This window comes from Topomyia yanbarensis, chromosome 3, assembly GCF_030247195.1.
Source record: "Topomyia yanbarensis strain Yona2022 chromosome 3, ASM3024719v1, whole genome shotgun sequence".
In the NCBI taxonomy this organism is placed as follows: Eukaryota; Metazoa; Arthropoda; class Insecta; order Diptera; family Culicidae; genus Topomyia; species Topomyia yanbarensis.
This window is the reverse complement of record NC_080672.1, coordinates 56321371-56342939: the sequence shown is the minus strand read 5'-3', so window position 1 is coordinate 56342939 and position 21569 is coordinate 56321371. Positions and strand designations below refer to the sequence as shown.

The 21569-nt window shown below is 39.5% G+C and overlaps 1 protein-coding gene across 8 annotated transcripts in view; it reads left to right on the top strand.

The window, feature by feature from the left end:
• Positions 1-21569, top strand: part of LOC131690643 (protein phosphatase 1 regulatory subunit 16A) — a 449834-nt gene that overhangs the window by 20188 nt on the left and 408077 nt on the right. For 3 of the 8 annotated variants that reach the window (XM_058976571.1, XM_058976570.1, XM_058976563.1), the window contains exons 1-2: positions 8252-8473; positions 8747-9231. The exons of 1 other annotated variant lie outside the window; for it this stretch is intronic. The gene's annotated coding sequence lies outside the window, so the exon portion shown is untranslated. Of the gene's footprint in view, positions 1-8246; positions 8474-8746; positions 9232-21569 lie in introns of those variants that run through there. 4 more of the 8 variants (XM_058976565.1, XM_058976566.1, XM_058976567.1 and 1 more) reach the window with 4 other exon arrangements.

The following is a 21569-nucleotide window of genomic DNA, read 5'->3' as shown; positions in this document are numbered from 1 at the left end:
AAGTAAAAAACAATATTAGTAATTGTCTGTCGGTACCGTGCGCGTTATTTGCTGTAACGTACTGATGCCAGTTTTCGTTGGGAAAAATATTCGTTTCCTCGTCAACTGAATTTTAGGGGGTCATTAATATCTCGTCTAGTTCGTCATCGCTAATGCTACCTAGATTCTCGCGATCATATGTTCTTCCTTGTTTCTTGCACCTACGATCCTCAAGTGTGATACGTTCGTCTTTGGCAGTTGCTTCCTTGTTAATGGTACTGGCTGTAGATTTTGAGGCACTGGACGCAGCTTTCGCAGTGTGTCATTATGACCTGAAAAACAACCACACCAGTTTGTGATTCAAGTGATGGTGATGTGGACCGCGTGTTTTATTTCATTTGCAGTCTTCATTGGCAGTGGATTCCCGTAATGTGCTGTCTGATAATAGAACAGGCATGTATTAAAGGGGGCGTTTGGTGTAGTGGGTAAAAAATTGATTCTTTTTTATTCACTTCATTGTTAGCATTGAATCTCTAGAATAGTCTTTCGCAATTTCGATGGCTACGCTGAACTTCTTTTGTTTTAAACAGCCATGCATTCCTCGCGCGTATTTGCTGTAACACACGCAGATTTCAATCAATCGGCAACTTTAATAGCGTTTTTTTTCTCGAAACTGCGTTTTATGAAATTTTCCAACTCGGTAATTAGAAAACTAATTAACAAATTGACTTGATTTTTTTATGAGAAAGCACAATAGGTGTAGCCTTTCGATGATCTATTCTATTCTATTCTAACCCTTACACAGCCAGTATTGAAAAGCATTCTGGAGAACACCGCAGTTATACTTTAGTGTTTTCTTGTCTACATTAATATTCGAAGCATATTATAATATGTCACAAATATTAAAACGGCCAACCCTACTGTGCACAGTTGGGTTTGAAGATGTTTCAATATTATCCAGCAATTGAATTATTCATTTAATGAACAATTTAACCAACGAATCTTTTTGAAACTTGAATGCGGATGACACGAGGACAACCGTACCGACCGTTTCAAATTAGAGGGGGTTGGGTTAAATCGTTGGGAGTGACTTGGCTTAGAAGGTAAGTGTCACTCCTTTGGTCCTTTTGGATGGGACAGAGGTAGTAGGTGTAGCCTGTCGATGATCCACAGAAAACTGAATTTTTTTCCCTGTTATTTTGAAGAAAGGTGAACGAATTTTACTGTAAATGAGATCTTTCGGTTTACATGAAGCCATTTTCCAAGACTCCTTTTTTGTTTTGTTTTGGTTCACCAAGTAAGTACAAGTCTAAGCTATACAAATCTTATTGAATTTCCTGCGTCAGACCAAATTATCAAGAGTTATCGTGTTCGCCGCGGCACTTTTCGACGTGGAAATGGATGGATGTCTACTCTTGGAACGCTCGTATGTGTGGTGTACAACGAATGTATAAATAAATCTTAACATTACACAAAGGATCAAAGCAAAAAAACTTTCGGTTTGAGCACTTTATACCAGACGCCAGTTATCTGTGTAGTTGTACCGTATTGTATGTTGTATTCCAGGGTCAATTACGAAGGATTTGGCAAATTCAATCGCCTCTCACCACAAATCACTCTTGAGGATACCTGATCAATATTTTCTTCATGTATCCTCCGTGACGAATTCTACTTCTCCGAGATGCAACCTTAATTTTTTTAAGAGGCAGCATTGCAAGTATGCTGTGCCAAATTGTGTAATTGTACCTCGATTTTCTCCTCGTTCATATATATGGAGATCTCGATTCAATCGCTCTTTCATTCAATGACTTGTTTTGGGATGACCATATTATTATATTTAAATCAAGAACGGAAACTTTACTTTATTTTCATTATTTTTTGTGCTATTTTCCACCAGTGCTCCTATTTTTCTCCTTATGTAAACAGTTTAGGTAGTAATAAAATTCACATTACATTCTAATTCAACAATAAGTTAGCCTTGAAATTGTTCAGTGAAAGTTCTTTGTTGATGCTCTAACATTTTTGGATGAAACCAACCCAAAACCTTTTTTTGCCGGAGTGGATAAATTAAGGTACAATTAATTTACTGATGCATGTGAATCATCCAATCCCGGTTAGCATAGCACGATAAAACTCTAAACAGAATGTAATTGTCGTTAATGGTAAATAAACAACATTTGTTGCATTTAAACGAGGTTAAGTAGTTTGATTGCATGTTACATATGTTTTTCTATTGTACTACATTAATCGGTTTCTTTTGCACTTCTATTAGTTTTCTTTTTCATTACTCATGGATACCAAAATAGTATCGGCCAATATATACACTTCCAATCAATATGTGCATCTTTTTTCTCTATTCGGTTGTTATTGCTTTTATTATTATATCTATACTATACTATATCTATACTCTTATAGGTACAAACGCTCGTGGCCTTCGCGATAACACAAACCTGGTCACAAAGGCGACCATGCAATTGCAATCATCTACACATACATACGCCCGCGATTTCGCCAACATTAAAACACCCTGGTAGTTAAGTAAACGTTGTAGCACCTCTAAACTTACAAACGCGGTCTCAAGCATCATCCCACCACTCGAGCGATAATGAAACTGTCACGTCCGGAAATCTATCCTCAGTCCTAGCAGCCTTGACTCATGCCATCAGTTGGACAAATCAATAAAGTATGACGCTCATATTCACTAGACAACAGGTTACCTACGTTACCTCTTCTACGTACCATAAACTAAAAATTAAGCATCAGATTCACGGCCCACGCGCGATCATTCAAAGATACACGCCACATGATTATAAAAACGAATTTATACACGCGAAGTCACATACACGTGATAAACATGTTAAGATACAAATGCTCGAGCCCTTCGCGACCATCCACGGCACCTATACACGCGATCTCACAAACATGATAACATCCCGATGATAAGGTGAATTTCTCAGGTCTTATAAATTTTCAAACACGGTATCAAGCGTGAACCCAAAAACTCCCGCGCTCGCACGATCATGAATCGGTCACTTCCGGAAGTTTCTATCCGTGGTATTAGCAGATTAGGTCCATGCCTTCAATTGGAACAATTAAAAAAAGTTATGAGAGCTTACTGACTAACATGTTTCATGGCGACATGATCGATGATATGGGGTAACTCATTCTCTGTCAGAATGGAATACACCGAAAACTAAATATCAGAATGGCGGTCCGCGTGACCATCCACAAACACACGCGAATATGTGAATGGCCACACGATTGCAAAATCGAGTTTTGTACACGCGAAGTCACATGCACGCGACAAACCCCTTAACATACGAATGCTTAAGTCGCTCGCGATCAACAACGCATACCTACGCCTGCGATCGCGCAAACTTCATAACACCCAGGTAATGAGGTGAACGTTTAGCACTTAAAAAAGTTTCAAACGCGGTCTCAAAAGCGAACCTACAAATGTCCGTGTTCGCGCGATCATTCATCGGTCAGGTCCGGAAATCAGTTCCCTCCGTTCTAGCAACTTAGGTCCTTATATCCAGTTGGACCAATAAAAACATAAAGCTTTTATCCACTAGACAACACCTTCCATGACGACATGACCGGAAACACTAGTGATATGGAAGATCTCGCTTTCTTCTAGCATCTGAGCCGTTCATCAGAAATTAAGTATTAGATTTACGGTCCGCGCGCGATAATCCAAGAACACACGGGAAAGGCACACGGTTATAAAACAGAATTTATACACGCGAAGTTACATACACGTTAGCACACGCGATATACAAACGAACATGCGATCGAACACGTCAACGTACAAATACCCGAGCCCTTCGCGATGACACACGCGTTTGTGAAGTCTCATATCTGAACCGTCCAATGAGTATTACATTCAGAATCACGGCCCGCTGCAATTGGCCTTAAGCATTGTTGTAGTGGGCGACGTAGTCTATCTCGTCTGCAACTGTAATGTGTGATTCTGATGGGGAGCCCTTCCGAGAACCTAGCTCTACAGCTCCGGTAGGACAACTCTCGAAAAAAAAATATTAAAGGTTTCATAATACATGCGTTATTTATCGTGTATGAATTTTGGTATTATTATTAATGGCTATTAAGTATTGGCTTCTTTCTCCACGTGCGATTAATTTTTATGTTATAATTATTCACGCACGTTATTATGTTATCTAAGGCACATTTTAAACGGTATAAAATAATTCCTACCAAAATACCTGAAGCGAGTAACTTTGTATGTCGGATATGCAACCGATGACATGTGCGAGTTTGTTTACGCTTAAGTACGCAAAGAGACTAGCTTATCACCGTTTGCGTCGATAATCAAGCTCCAATATTTTTGTACTCATGAAGAAACATTTGTTCATCGTGCTGATATGTCTGCCGAAAATTGGTAACTGGTTTGAAATTCTTCTTGCGAATTGTCAGATCTCACCCTACACACATAATTCAAAAGCCATTATTCACTCAGACAAGACCATGCGTATTACCCACGCGCAACACTAAACAGACAAAGAACTTAGTTTGCTCAGTCCAAAAAAATGTCAGCTCGATTGGCATCAACCGGCGGATCCGTGTTCCCTTACAATGCCATTAAACCAAAGAACATTTAAAATTACATACGACATAATATGTACAATACAAAATATAATTAATTATTTGCATTAAAATAAGATCGGAAAAATTAGTTACATAACTGATGGGGCTCATGTTCAAAGGTAGCACTGCTGATGAATCACTTTATAGAAATAAGTGATAAGGGACGCGGACGAAAATAGCTTACCACCGCTCCGGAGTATTATTGAATTGATTTCGAGAAAACTAGTTTAAAAATTGGATCGCAGCATCCTGTACGCTATAATTCGAAACTAGCTTTTGCCATAATTTATGTTTATTATAACATATTTAAAATCGGGAATCCAGTTTTCTCACTTTTGAAGATATTGAGACTGATTTAACACCATCCAATTGTAGTTGATGTTTTTTCCCTTTCAGCGAATAGTTTTTCATAGTGAACAGGTTCTTAACGGAACTGACACGTGGTAATTTGTTTGTTATAGGTACACAGTGTGGTCTGTGCATGGGGGCTGCCAAGCCTTCAGGGGGCCAGGAAAGAATGAATAGAGTGATTTATTTGCGTTATTACCACCTCAACAGCATTGGCACTGCCAGAGAAGAAATTCATCCAAGAGTCTTATTTAACGGAGACCACCGTATTGTGACACAAAACTGCAGATTGCGCTAAAGGGCGAACACGAAATTATTTCATACTATGTTGCGTTTCAGCTTCGCCTCATCAGAAACCGACACTAACTTATTGTCGGAATAGATTAGCGCCGGCTTGACGCTAATCCCTTAAAACTAAAACACACTATGTGTTTCAATCGAACGACTGATCAAACGTGATGTCCCGTTCGAGCAGAAGTTCTGTTTATGCCGATGAGACGCAGTGAAGGCGAAACTTGTCTTGGCTTAGCAGGCCTATGCGAAAGCACTACGCTATATTTCACCTTAAGGAGGAAAATTTGGTAAAACCCAAAATTTCTCACCAGGGTGAAAATTTTGTTGGTAAAAACCAGTCTTTGTACAGGAGGGCACAAATCCTTACTTCATACTATGTTGCGTTTCGGCTTCGCCGCATCAGAAACCGACACTAACTTATTGTCGGAATAGATTAACGCCGGTTTTCACCCTAGTGAGAAATTTTGGGTTCTTACCAAATTTTCCTCCTTAAAGTGAAATATAGCATAACGAAATTATTGCGACACATTCAACAGGGCATAATTTTTTTACCATTGGGTAAAAATCAACCAAATTTTGCACACTTTCTCATTGATGTGTATTGTTTACATGCTGCCAAACTCGAAGGCGTGTTTTTCGATTCAACGAAAATGGAGGTGGACCAAGTCGAGAGAACAAATTCTTTCCAAACACCTGGAATTTCCTGACCTGTCGCACCGGCAGTTGGGAAAAATGTTGAACATTCATCATTCAACCGTCTCCAGAGTGTTGAAGCGGTTCCAGGAGCGGTTGACGTTGGACCACGGCAAAGGAGCTGGAAGAAAACCGGGACCGGAGAACAAAAAGACGGAGGGAAAGTTGAAGCGGATGATTAAAGCAAATCCCAACGTCTCAAGCCGTGATTTGGCTAAAAAGATCGGCATGTCGCAGAGCTACGTCCAGAATGCAAAGAAGAGAGCTGGACTACATACATACAAGGTACAGAACTTCTCAAACCGCGATGAGCGGCAACAATCGACGGTTAAAACTCGGGCACGGAAGCTCTACGAGAAGATGCTGACAAAATATGGCTGCTGTGTGATGGACGACGAAGCGTATATAAAAACCGATGTTAAGCAAATTCCGGGGTTGGAGTTTTTCACCGGCAAGAGCAAGTTCTATGTGGACGACAAATTTAAGAAGAAGAAAATGTCGAAGTTCGCCTCCAAATATCTCATTTGGCAGGCCATCTGCTCTTGCGGACTGAGGAGTGAGCCTTTCGTGACAAAGGGCACAGTCAATGGCGAGATCTACAAATCTGAGTGCCTCGAGAAGCGCCTTTTGTCGTTCTTGCAGCAGCACGACGAAGCTCCGCAATTTGGGCCAGATTTGGCATCATGCCACTATTCTAAAAGTGTCCTGTCCATTTTGTTCCAAAGGACATGAATCCGCCAAACTGTCCGGAGCTGCGCCCGGTGGAGCAGTACTGGGCAATGATGAAGCGGGAACTTCGGAAGAGCAAGAAGACAGTCAAAGACGAGAAGGACATGTTAAGAAAATGGAAAAAAACTGAGAAACTGGTACCGGATGACACTGTAAAGACTTTGATGGAGGGCATCAAGCGAAAATGCGTTCAATTTTACACTCAAGGCTCCATCGATTAACTTTTCTTTTGATTTTTGAAGTAAATATATGTATAAAACTACCCTAAAATTTTGGTTTGATTTTAAACATTATAAGAAAATTGGCATGACATTTTCGGTGTCGCAATAATTTCGTGTTCGCCCTTTATCAAGTGTACCCGGAGACATATCGTGTAGTCTTACCTCGAATGCATCGTCCTCCATATATTCGGGGATTTTAACCTTTATGTTATCATGTTGAACAAAGTGTTTCAAGTTTTTCTTGTATATAAAAATAAATTCATCTATTGTATGTCGAGTTTGGGATTGTACCAGTACCACATTTCAAACATGTTGGAGCTGAATAGGGGTAATTTTGTAATTGGCTATGAACATTTTCTTGTCCAACCAGCTCTCTATTTGCGGCACCAGCAGGCGAATTCTAAGTTTTAAAGTCAAGCCCGCCTGAGACATCTTGTTACGCAAAATATCGACTACAGTGAAGACCCGATTTTATCAGCCCCTTGGTGAATTTTAGGCTGATAAAACGGGGACATTGACAAAATCGGGACATATATTTTTCTTTGTTCGTAAGAAACCGAAGCTCTTGACAATATTCTTCTTTAGTCCCTAGATATAGCATCATAACTCTTCTCTTAAGAGACAGCGCAAAATTAAAAAAAAAAGTATATGTTTGCATATTTCGGATCTCTAAGGTAAGGAAAATATGCTTAAGAAAGGGTTCACTCGAATTCAACTTGGTTCGTATGCTAGAGCACTTTGTACTTTTCAGCAGAATGAGATAGGCGTTTAATATTTAATAACCGGTAAAAATAAGACCCTCTACCCTTTGGCATAAACCGAACGAGCATAATTCAAAACTCCGGCACCGGACCTCGCATATACCTGCACAAAATGGGAACAAACGGTTTCCGTTCCCCAGCGCGCTATGCCGATGCCCGTTCAAGCGGGGCCACCCGGTCGGCCGTCCGTCGTGGCGCGGCATGGCAGTTGAACAGAGTCAACGCCGGGCTTTAACACGATCACGATTTCATCATCGGGAGCGACAAGAGACACAAAATCAAACCGGTTCATTCTCGTGGTTGAACTGTCGCAGGCATTTTGTTCCCCTGGCAGTTCGTTCTGTCGTACCTACCTACATATATTCAAAAAATCAGAATTCCTACAGTATGCATCACACACGGCAGAGCCGGTTCCTGCTGACATCAAGTGCACCGCGCTGGTCTGCCGACTGGTGGAGCGAAACTCAAACTCGCACGTTCCTATCCTATATATGTAGGTAGGTTAGGTTGTACGCGTTGTCTCTGTCTGCTGCTGCTGCTGTTGTGCTCCGTTTGGCGCAGCTAGCAGCACTCACCGCCCGCCGCTGTAGCATAGCAGTGACGGTTCAGTTGTGAATGAGATTCCATACCGTTCGGATGTGGTTTACCGGTTTTTGATATGCTGGCTCGCACCACCGCTACGAAAAGTTAGTTCTAAACTAGACAAATTCCGGCCGTGGGTTGTCGTGTTGTCCGTGAACTGTGAGTGAGGAACTCGAACCGGATCTAGTGGACCGTGTCCGGGTCGGTCGGTGCATTCTTCGGAACGAAGGCTAAAGCGGAACCGGTCGGTCATCTGCGGTGGTGAGTGCATTGTTGTTGAAAGGGGTTCACTTCAAACGGATGGACTAGTAACATCCGGTACCGGTTTACCCTTGACACAACGCGCGAACAGTGTAGACCGCCGATGATGTGGGCCACGCGTGGCGAAGATTTTTTCTGTCTCTTTGTCAATCGGATTCGGTTTATGACAATCGTCTACCAGCCGTCGTCGTCGTTGTGATTCGTTCGATGAGATTTATGTTTTAAGAGTGTGCGGTTTGCTTACGTTGATTGATGTTTGTTTTGATTTTGCAGAAGAACCCTCGGCCGATACAAAACTGTGTGTGCGTTGCGAGGTTGCTATGTTTTGGTTGTTTTGTTTCGACACATCTTGTGAGGGGTGACGAAAGCGTTTCGCACCAAAGCGCTTAAGTGGTTTAGTTTTTCGCTAAAATTGACCATTTAGCTCGAAGAAAATGTGAATTAATTAATGCGATTTTGTAACAGATATGTTTACATTCGAATTTTAATTGAATGTGTTGTGAAAATATTTGGATATATACATACGGTATAGGTAGTTCAGTGGTTGGTGGAGAAAATAAAAAAAAATGCAAAAAAAACTGCTTAACTTTTTAGCTGAAACATCGAGTGCACCACCGGTAATTACATAAGCAATTGGCCGTAAGGAATTTTCCAGCTGCATGTTTAATACTGCGAACCTGTGGTTGCGGTTGGGGAGTTCGAACTTTGCGTCGTGTTTCAATTAACCACGTTTTACGAATGCGGATATGAAGGGGAAGGTGAGTGTGTATTGCGTTCGAAGCCTGATGATGATGATGATGTAAACTAGAATCAAACAAAAGTGCACCCTTGTGAGGATCGTGTTCGACCGCACAAGGTGGTTAAAGTATATCTTAGCTACTGTCTAGGCTCCCCTGTTGTCCAATGTTAGATTTCAATGGTTCAAGCTTTTGCATGAATCGTCTCAAATGGGTTGAGTTTCGCCAAAAAACATCCTCTGGAAAGTCAATGAATTCGCATTTCGACTTCGTCTCATCGGTACCTGGCACAGACTTGGCACCAGACAGACGTTAAATCTCATACTGAAATCCTCAACAGCCAACTTATAATAAACACAATTTTTGTATCGATTGCAGCACCCCCCTTTGACGAATTGTGAAACATCCAGTCTGTCCAACATGTTTCAAGTTAGACATGTGTTCTATATATGCACAAATTTGGGTTGAACAAAATTTATTCCCCATAGAACCAGAATCTTCCTGTGTATAGGTATACACGACCTAACACCACGCACTGAACCAGATTTCATCCAAAGAATCATGTCGCAATACGGAGAAGTGGAATTTATTATAAACGCCAATTAGTGAAATTTTTTCACCGGTATTCGTAACGGTGTTCGTATTGGTCGTATTCCTTCTTATTCAGGGAAAAGCCTGATTAATCAGGGAATTTATTTGGACCTGGAATAACGTGAAACTATCAAGGAATCATAATTAAAATTAGGGAAAAAATCAAGCCTATTTTTAAATATATTTTATAAATTAAGCGGGAGGAGATATCTTTGGAAATTGAATTGTTGGATTGAAGTTTGTGCCACATTAGGTATTGGGTATTTTCTCTTGCAAATTTGGGTAGAAGTAGTTTAGAGAATATTGTTTACATTTTTATCGGTGTCAGTTTTTTTGCAAATTGGAAAAAATGTCAACCGAAAAGCGATGCACAGTGGTCCAGGAAGCGAAATTAGCGAGAAACAATTGTTCACGCACTCATCTTTAGGTTTAGAAATTTGATGTCTTAGGAACATTTATTGTGCGTGACAAACTGCATCTTTTGGCTGAAACGGTCCTTGAAATGTCAAAGTTGTAGACATGATTTCAATTTCTAGTTCAGAGAGAATGATACTTTCTTCTTCAATATACTAAAACAATAAATTCTGAGCAACTTTGTTGAAGATGCTAACTTTATATCTCAAACCGTTTTCATTTTATAGTGAGTTCCATATCATAACTCCAGGGTGTCTCTCAAAAAAGCAGTTTTTGCCTTTCTCATATTGAAAGGTGCAATCACTCTGAAAAACGTCAACCTAATCCCGGACCGGAGGGCCGAGTGTCATATCCCATTCGACTCAGTTCGTCGAGATCGGAAAAAGTCTGTATGTGTGTGTGTATGTATGTGCGTATGTGTCAAATAACGTCACTCATTTTTCTCAGATGGCTGGACCGATTTTCCCAAACTTAGCCTCAAATAAAAACTGCAACCTTCCCATCGGCTGCTATTGAATTTTGGATCGACCGGAATTCTGGTTCCGAAATTACGGGTTTCAGAGTGCGGCCAAACAGAAATTTCTCATATAAACTATAGGAAAAATGAAATATAGAATTTTTATTTTTGATGCTAAATGTGTTCAAGGTAAAACGTCGAGATGGTTTACGGAGAGGGGTTACACCCCCTCTACTGTTCACTCCCCTCCTTTAAAAATCTCCTTAAATCACCCCTCAGACCACCACCCCATCCAGCCCTCATACCCCTCCCTTTCAACCCCATCATCTTTAAACCACCACTATATCACAAAGCATACCAATTTAAGCTGGGGAGTCGTTCGTTCATGGGACTTTCGCCCTCCTCACATACCCACCCCCGCATGACAAAATGAGTTAGCAAGCAGATAATATTGATCTAATGCTGATTAGGCTAATGGAGTATGATATTTTTTTGTTTCAAGTGTTTCACCGTCGACACGTAGCTCATCAAGTTCGTGGCTAGCATGCCATTGTGTACAAGTGCAAAGTGTACTAAGAATGTAATGGACATTTCCACAATTATGTTGAACATAAAAAACCTCCGTACCATAGTTTAGAGACATGAGAAAGGCACAATTGCACCGCTAGGTGGATTAAAACAGGTTTTTTAATGTGATTTTTCTCACAAATGTACTCTTCAGTGTGCTTTTAGAGCATGATTAGAGGCAACTTTTGCTGAAAGAAGAAAAATTTTCTCTTGTCTAGTTCAAAAGTTATACATAATTTTCACTTAAAAATACGCCCTTTTCAAATGTCGATATCTCAAAAGGGGACAAACGAAATTTGATAATTTTGATTGAATCTGAAAGGCTGTACTTTGGTCAATAATATATTGAAAAATTGGAGAACGCTTTTTTGTCTTTCTCAAATAAATCAAATTTAAGTAAAAAGCATTTTTGCGCATAATCCTACAGCGCTCATATTAAAAAATATTTGTTTTACGCGGATTCTGTGAATTATTGTAAAGATTTTTCAAAGATCACATTCATTTGTCGGCATTTCATATTGCAGATATGGTAATGACTACCAATCACCAATGACTTGACCTATAATTTTCTTACAATTATTGCCAAGATTTCCCAAAATCCCTCTCCTAGGTTGACGGGTTTGACGGTATCGCAAACATCTTCAAGCATATTTGATCAGACACCTGCTTTAAGATGGTCATTGCATTACGCCTCGATAGTGGTGCATCGAGGAGACCGAGAGGGCTTATGGGCTTTTTTCATGTTTTGTGTTTTTTCATACTCTGCACCAGCCCAAACTAACAGTCAACTAAGAGCCTGTACACACTGGCGTGGCCGATTTGCGGGTCGCCGTGGATTGACTTTTTTCTGTGGGCTGTGTTTGCAGACATTGTTCAACAGCTTAACGGCAGTCTTTGTGAGCACGGCTCGCAGTGGAAGTCATTGTGTGTCGATTTATCGGTCGACCTCGGCAACGTGCACAGGCGCATTAAAAAAAAATAACAGTAGAACCCTATTAGTTGTGTTGTGTTGTAATAATTGTAGTTTTTGGTACTAGTGTACAATTGTGTGCTAGTCGTGTGTCTATCTGTGTATGTGGGCGTCTGAGTATTTGTGATATATGGACCAGGGAATGGATGCAGAACTGGCTTATATGATGGAATAGTGGATGATCCTTCTTGGGATTCGTTGGTCACTTTTTACTGGTGTTCAATTCGTGCATTTGATTCGATTCATTCGGATTGGATAAATGAAGGTACGATTAATTTACCGACGCACGTCAATCATCCATTCCTGTCCAGCATAGCATGAGAAACTTCTAACGGAATGCAATTGTCGTTAATGATAAATATATAACATTTTCTGGCATTTAGACGATTCCAAGTAGTTTAATTGCATGGTACATGTGTGTGGTTCAATTAATATTCAATAACAGTACTAACTCTACGCTTTATTTCATTTTATTTTATTTATTTTCGGTTTCATGCGTCATATTCCTCTGATGACTTCTCCGAGTTAATTTAACATAAAAGGGCAACATTGCTGTCAACAATGACTATTCGCTGCCATCAGACGTCGCCAGGTTTTAGAAGAATTGAGATGTACTTTCATACTCAATTGAATCAGATAAGTAGGAACGAACAACAAACTGCAAGTAGAATATTACACATGTCTTATTTTAACATCATGCATATTTGTATTAACATATTATTTACAGAGTTTTAGGCATTTTTCAATACACGGCTAGCGACCTCAAAAAAAATATAAGAAATCCGCTTCAAGATGTTGATTACAATACGCCTCGATAGCGGTGTATCGAGGAGGCCGGGAGGGCTGATATGAGCCTTTTTTCTGTTCTATACCTTTCCTCTATTTACCCTCTCATAGCCGACAAACAACCAGTAGCAAATAGATAATTGAGAAAGGATGTGCTATGTGTGGTGGTGGGCTATTCACGTATTGGTAGAGTTTGAAGTACTAATGTATGTCTTTCATGTGATGATCATGAATTCAGCTATATCCTGTACCTATCTAATCTATTACGTCTCTCATATGTTGTCCTTTATTTCTTCTTTTCGAGTCCTATACTGCCATTCTACACCCGCCTTCAGCTGGGTCAGCAAAGATGGTGGAAATGAACGTCTTAACACACACACATTCTCAAACGCGGTCTCAAGCGGGAACCTACAAAAATGCCCTCGCGCACGCGATTACGAATCAATCACGTCCGGAAGTCTATCCTTGATCCTAGAAGCCTAGGTCCATGCCTTCAGCTGGACCAATTAAGAAAATACGCTCATACCTATTAGACAACACGTCTCATGGCGACATGACCGGGAACCCTATCGATATAAACGATCCCACTCTCTGCCAGAATTCTAACCGCGCACCGAAAATTTAATATCAGACTCACGGTTCGCGCGACCATTCAAGAACACACGTTATAAAATCACGTTAGCGCACGGCCACGAACTCGCAAACATGATTACACCCCGGTGATAAGGTGAAAATCTCAGCACTCATAAACTTACCAACGCGATCTCAAGCGTCAACCTACAAACTCCCGCGCTCGCGCCATCATGAATCGGGATCGTCCGGAAGTCTCTATCCTCGGTACCAACAATATAGGTCCTTGTTAATTATTAAAAAAATTATAAAATTTAAGAATAACTCTCATATCCACTAGACAAAACGTTCCATGGCGACATGACCGGAAACTCTAGTGATATGGGGTAACTCTCTCCTTGTCAGAATGTGATCCGTACACCGAAAACTAAAGATCAGAATGACGGTCCGCGAATATATGAATGGCCCCAGGGTTTCAAAATCGAATTTATGCACGCGAAGTCACATACACGCGAGCACACGCGACAAACACGTCAACATACGAACGCTTAAGCCCTTCGCGATCATCTACGTACACCTATGCCCGCGATCGCGTAAACTTGAATGCACTCCGGCAATTGTGTAAACGTTTTAGTGCTTACGAAGTTACAAACGCGGTCTCAAACGCGAACCCGCAAACGCGCGCGATCATGAATCGGTCACGTTTGGAAATCTTTAGCCTTCATTCTAGCAATTTAGGTCCATACATTCAGTTGGACCAATAAAAAAAAATTAAGCTCATATCCACTAGACCACTCGTTCTACGGCGACATGATTGGGAACTCTAATGATATGGAAGAACCCACTTTCTTCTGGAATCTGAACCGTACACAAAAAAATTAAGTATTAGATTCACGGCCCGCGCGCGATCATTCTGGAACACACGCGAATGTGCGAAAGGCACACGATTATGAAATAGAATTTATACACGCGAAGTTACATACACGCTAGCACACGCGACATACAAACGCACACGCGATCGAGCACGTTAACGTACAAATGTTCGAGCCCTTCGCGATGATACACGCGATCGCGAGTCGCTGCGCCCGCACATACCTGAACCGTACAATGAATATCACATTCAGCATCACGGCCCGCTACAATTGGCCTAATGCAGTGTTTTATTGGGCGACATTGCCTGTCTCGTCTGCAAATTGTAGTATGTGATTCTGACGGGGAGCCCTTCCGAGAACCTAGCTCTACAGCTCCAGTAGGACAACTCTCGAAAAAAAAATCCTACAGCGCTCATATTAAAAAATATTTGTTTTACGCGGATTCTGTGAATTATTGTAAAGATTTTTCAAGGATCACATGCATTTGTCGGTTTTTCATATTGCAGATAGGGTAATGACCACCAATCACCAATGACTTGACCTATAATTTTCTTACAATTATTGCCAAGATTTCCCAAAATCTACATACATTTACAAGCGATTTCGTTCATTTGCAGAAACGGTTTCAGCAGGTAGCAGTATCAAGATCTGCAATCTACTAATCTCAAACCAAAAAACAAATTTGATCTTCATATAACAGTATTGTTTAAGAAAAAAACTCTGATATCCTTCTGTTATACAAACGCAACAAATAATTCAACATAGTTTCTAATAGTTTTAAACCTAGAACGTTGCACTTGAGTTTTGCACCCTAGAACGTTGCACTGGGGTATAAATGTACCCCACGCTTTGATCGCAATTTTCGCAGGTAAAAATGCAAACTAAACAAATGTGTGGTACGTCATTTTCTTCATTTTTTAATTGCGAAAACAGTTGTTTAAGTGAAAGTACGGAATTTATTGAATCAATGATACATAAATTGGTTAGAACAAAAAACAAAGTGAAAAAATCGCGATTTTGACTTTTTTCACAAAAATTACTATAACTTTACGAATTTTCAACCGATTTGAAAAAAATGATTCTAAAAGTTGAAAGAATGGTCTAGAAACGGTATAAAATTGAATTTTGATATTTTTGGAGTATTTTTACAATTATTTGTAAGAGTGATAGTTTAAAAATCGGGATTGAAAAATACCACGAAATTGGGTGGGAATTGAAATGAAAAAAATATTTCTGACCAGTAATTCATTGGTAACACGTTACTGTTACATCAGTTACTGTGCGCGAATTATATTTGCGAGCCATTGTTTTGAAAAACTATAAAAAATGAAAAATACGACAATAAAAATCAGCAAAAATCAGAACGATTTTTTTTCTACTTCCAAATTAAATTAAATTTAATAAATGATTAAAAACGATTTTATAATACTAATTGTTACCAACGTAGTAAAACAACCAATATTTAAACTGGTATTGCCACATTTCCACTGACAGCACGAAACCTGACGAAACACTAACGGCAACCGTACACTGGGGTACAAATGTACCCCACGCCAACTTTGACACCTGCTTCCACGCCAACTTTGACACCTGCAGTTGCTATAAGCAAACTGGCTATACCCCCGTTTCCTACTCTTACTAGGAACTCTAAATTGAATTATGGTTAGAGTCCAAGTTCAGTAAATGCCAAATTCTCGTCGTCACACGGCTCCAAAGAAGGCGTGGGGTACATTTGTACCCCGGTGCAACGTTCTAGGGTTAAATGAAATAAGAGAATCATTCAAGTAGCCTAAAACGATTGTCGTAGATTTGGTAGACCACTCTGCAAAGCGCTTAATTGAATACATCAAGTGCAATACTGAAACCCAGAAACAAAGCATGATTTTGATTATCAAATGGGGAACTGATGAGAGTTCGACTTATTGCAGCTAAGATGTGTGGTAACGATTTCCAGTATTACACACACTAGCAGTCATCTTTAAAAGACGCGCTTATTGTGGTTTTTAAATCATCAAACTAATCCAGTACTACTACAAAAATTAATAGGTATGATCAAAGTTTCATCGACGAAGATGAAAACAGAGAATGGCGCGAATACAACAATTCTTATATACAGTATGTAAAAAAATAAGACACCCCTTTTTCGTTACAATATTTTTGTTCATAGGAAAGCTTTGCTGTAGTGTGCGATGAGCATATTTTTAAAAATTTTGTTTTACCGTTTCAAAGCCAACAAATAAAAAACTAAATATGTTAGTCATCGTAATAAAGTGTGGCAGTCTAGTAGTAGTTATGGGATTAAATAGAAAAGAACGAGGGTGTCTTAAATTATTTTACATACCGTACACTTTGGCTTCTTTATGAAATCCCAATGCTTCGGTCTGTAATGGGACCAAAAAGTTGAATCTGTCCAAATCTTTCGTTCAGAGAGCAAAGGACCGGGAGGGACTGTATACGCACAAAGTGCGGAAAGCTCCGAATCGTGAAGAACGGCTAAATACGCTGGGAATGTCACTGGCACGGGAACTGCACACCCAGATTCCGATGGAACCTCATTGTCTCATCATGGATGAAGAGACTTACGTTAAAGCGAACTTCCGGCAGCTTCTGAGGCTACTGTTCTTCACCGCCAAGCACAAGTTTGATGTTCTGGAGGAAGTAAGAAAGCAGAAACTTTCAAAGTTTGCCAATAAATACATGATTTAGCAAGCGATCTGCTCATGTGCCAAATCGAGTGCGATCTACCTCAAAGAGTGTCTACAGAAGCGTCTGCTTCCCATCGCAACTGAGTTTCCCTCGCATCAAATGTCAGTCCGCAGCAGAATTCGCCAGATGGCTCCTGTGTTAAATTTTTCGTAGTCATTGTTCAAATTGGCACATGGGAATCTAGCCTTGATATGTACATAATGTGGTCTAAGATCTAAACAGTCCCGTATTTGGTAGTGTTGCATCATATACGAAGGAATAGAGCCACACGCATCTAAACGAACAAACCTAGTTTCGAAACGATATTTTGCCATTATTCTCACAACGAACTTATGGGAAATATCCGTTGCCAGAACGTGTAGTTGTACAACATATTGCTGGTTTTTAAGCACAATAAAGCTTCGTCCGCTAAACTGTTGAACGTATTCGATAGTACATAATTTGGAGTGTGATAAGGCTGTAGAAAGGTGACTTTCAAAAGCTGAAACGGAACTTTCAAAAATTGTTGCACATGAGGAACAAAAGGACACACACGGTGATATTTAAAATCAACATCCGCTATGTCAAACCGAAGTATCATGGCATTGTTGGATCTTTTGTCTCGATAAACAGACAACGAACAGAAATACAATCACCATCCCAAGAACAGAAGTAACAATACTTTATCTCATTAGATCGAGGCGATTGTTATTTGTCGTTTGCTTTATTTTTTTGTAGGGTGATGAGCCTATTTTGGCACCATTATGGAGAGGGTCGCACTATTTTTTGAATAACTTAAAAAGAAGCCATATTACCTATAACCTTTTTCAGAATAAAGTATCAGTGTACTGTTTCTTAAACATCTGTATAATGCTTATTTGGCAGAATTGTCTCAATTTTCAGCATAAATGAAAATAAATGTTCTATTCTGTGCATCTATTCCCACCTGAACGTTCCAATTATCGCGTCATGGGTGTGCCGATTTCCACCTCATCGAAAAACAATCTAGTTGAAACGCAATGCCTCATATTTCATTTGCGTCGATTCTAACTAGGTATCCAGATCATGGACGCCAACGCGTGATTTGTAAAACGAATTATTCTGCTTTTTTCAGCCGATCAAAACAAACGTAAACATTACGCACACGAAAGAAACTCATCAGCTGTTAGTAGAAGAGCGCCCAGAACTGTGCATGCAGGAAATAACCATGCGAAAGTTAACAACTGGAATATAAAGTTCACATCACACATTACTTCCTCCCGATCCAAATTGTATGTGCAGATGAAAATAAAATATCTGCGATCAACAATTAGTTGAATAACTTGAAATAATTGATTACTTATACCTGAAATTGCATAACATTATGTTTTCAAGTTCATGTTTTGGTTTGGCCGCACTGGTGATTCTTTTCTGTATGATGGATGCAAAAAGTTGGTTTTGATTGTGGTAGTGTATCAGCAAAACATGCCAATAATAGGAACCCCCGTATTTAGTTTTATCCTATTATAACACTAGGCCTATTCTAGTGTGACGAGTGCTTTTAAAGTGAAATAATCGTAAAAAGGTTCTCCAGCTAAAATAAAGGTATGTATCAGTGCAATATTTAATATATTTGTGCCGGAATAACGAGATATGAGGCGGTAAATGCTGGCTCGAAAGTGTTTATTTTGCTAAGCGCCGTTGCGTCCTGTTTCGGTTCACTACGCGAGTGAGGCGGATCAGCAGATATTTCAATAAGGTGATTTTGTTTTAATTAAAAGTTGGATTTAGTGGATAGTTCTGAATACGTATGTGCACAACAAATAAAGAATATAACTTGAGCTTTTTTTGCACACCTGTTTTAGCCAAATCGATATTATCATTATCTCATATGCTTGGTTCGAAACCAAGGGGTACGAAATAGGGTCACAATAGGCTCTACTGCCATAATAGGCACATCACCCTAGCAGGTGAATGGGGGGCCGAAGATTTTGTACCCGCAACCTAATCAACAAATCATCGTTCTCTGTGAGCATTGTGTGTAAAGTTTCACTTGTTTACTGATTGGTATTATTTTTATCGTATTTATCTGACAATCGATGAAAGCACTAATGATAGATAGCAGATTCAATCTGAAGAACGGTGTGAATTTTAGCATCCAACTATATATTTGTATGGGGAAATTTCGCCAATTTTTTTTAATATTTATCATTTCAGAAAATCCCTCCCAAAGGTTGAGGGGTTTGACGGTATTGCAAGCAGCATCAGGCATATTACGTGCATCAGCGCTAAAGAACAACTGCTTTAAGGCAGTACCGGAGCGAAAAAAATCGGATGGCGACCTTGTGCTGGTTAAACTCATTTTTCACAAAAACTATAGCAAAATTCTTCTCCAGAATGACTCATTCCCTAAGTTAGTATATTGCGCAATTTTTGAGATCTTTTCCGCATAGATTGGTTCAGTATAAGTCCCGGCGTGTTGTCGCGAAATTTGAACATCAATAGTCAAAATCCAAAATTCTGATTTTGTATGGCAAAACAAGACAGCGCTGTGTTCCGAACGCCCTAGCTAGTAAACGGCAGCTCAGATCTACACCAAAATGCTTCATTCCCTAATTGAGACATTGGGGAATCCGATTGAGTGAATATCACATTGATATATTGTTCTGAATTCAAGATTTGTTGTCGCGAAATTTTGTAATCAAAAGTAAAAATCTCTGCGGTCATTGGCAACCATTATTTCAACATATTTTGTTGCGAGCACCATGCGTGAATTGCGATAAATTGGTCAAAGAAGTAATCAACCAGAGCAAGTCATGCTTTTTATCGCTTATTTTAGTCATAACAATGCACATGTATTTTTGATTGTATGCAACTAGTAGAAGGTGGGATATGGCATCCATCACTGACTTGAGAAACATTGATAAAATAAAGAAACAGAAAACATTTTGGTTTGGCCAATTGCACGGAATTAATTTTGGTGTGCATATTATGTCAGATTTCATGCGTGCTACATTGCAGAGTAACATTGCGCATTTGTTTATGTCGCATTGTTATGTAGTTGCTGTGCATATGACTAACTTTAGGAGTAATTTCTCGGCATGAATGATAAATATGAAGTCATTTAGGATTTTATCTGCGTTTACATAGAATAGTTTTATGAGTAAGCAAGGTTGTTATTGTACTTTATGTTGTACATATCAGTAAATCTTAAATGATAGCTGTCATTGCTAAGGACATTCATTCAAGAACTATTTCAAAAATTCGAGGTGATTATAATGAATTCGTTATGCTAAAACTACAGTGCGGTGAAATAAGTAAAAATAAAAAAGCAGGAACAAAACAAAACTATTTATAATATTATATATCTATTATCACTAGCACATACATTGTATTAGATTTGGCCACTTCCGTCAAGCATTTTGAAATGACCTGAAGTAGCTAGGGAATAATTAGCTGATAGCTAATGTTGAATATTTTTTTAGAGATTTCCAGGAAGTAGAAATGGTAACTGACTGCAATTTTTTTGACTTATTTTAGAAATTTATTAAATTTATTGATGCAGTGTGTTGATGACGCATTGCTTCGTAAATTTTTGATAAGGAAAGTTATGAATCGATCTGACAGACATCAACCCAATCGGCTCTATCGATTACATACCCGCATGCTCCTACTGCCTATTACATTGACTTACGGCAAGAACATCGAGAAAAGCCGGAGGGCTGTGCATTCATCATGCTTACGCAATCCAAAGCGGCATGGCAGTAGTAGGTTGGTCGGCCGAAGTGCGAATGTTGGTCCTTCGTAATGGTTTTATTTTTTCATTGCAAATCAGACTATTTTTCATTTCTGGTTTCATATAGAAATAAGATGATTGTATCCTATTGCTCATAGCCATTTATTCACCTTACCTATTTGATGACATTTGTTAGAGCAGTTCGGTTCAACGCGGAACAAATTTTTGAATCAAACACGATTAAATATCTTACATTTTTACGCCAGTTTTATTATGGCGCTTTCGTTTCCACCTGGCGATACATAGGCATAGATGCAAAAAAGAGATAGACAGATTACACCCTGGTTTGAGTCAGTGTAAGATCGACTACACCGGTGCAGTGCACTGTCAATAACGAAACTGCCATTAGATTTATGCTATGTATACATTTCACCGAAAATGTGCTATAAATCATCATCAAACTACATGTCCGCCGTTCGTAACGCTAGCTAATTTTAGATTGCTACTTGTTGCTATTATTTCAAAACGACAGTTATATTTCTTACACTTATTGAAAACATTAGTCCTTAGTATAACTTATACTAGTCAAAAAGTCTGGATTTTTTCGAACAATGCTCGAATGCATTGCGCATTTCCAGGTCTTGTACCACCACTCCCTGCATTCCTGCTTGCACACGCGACCTGCTGGAGACAGTGAGTTCAGGAATGAATGGTAGGAAGCTTCAACACTCC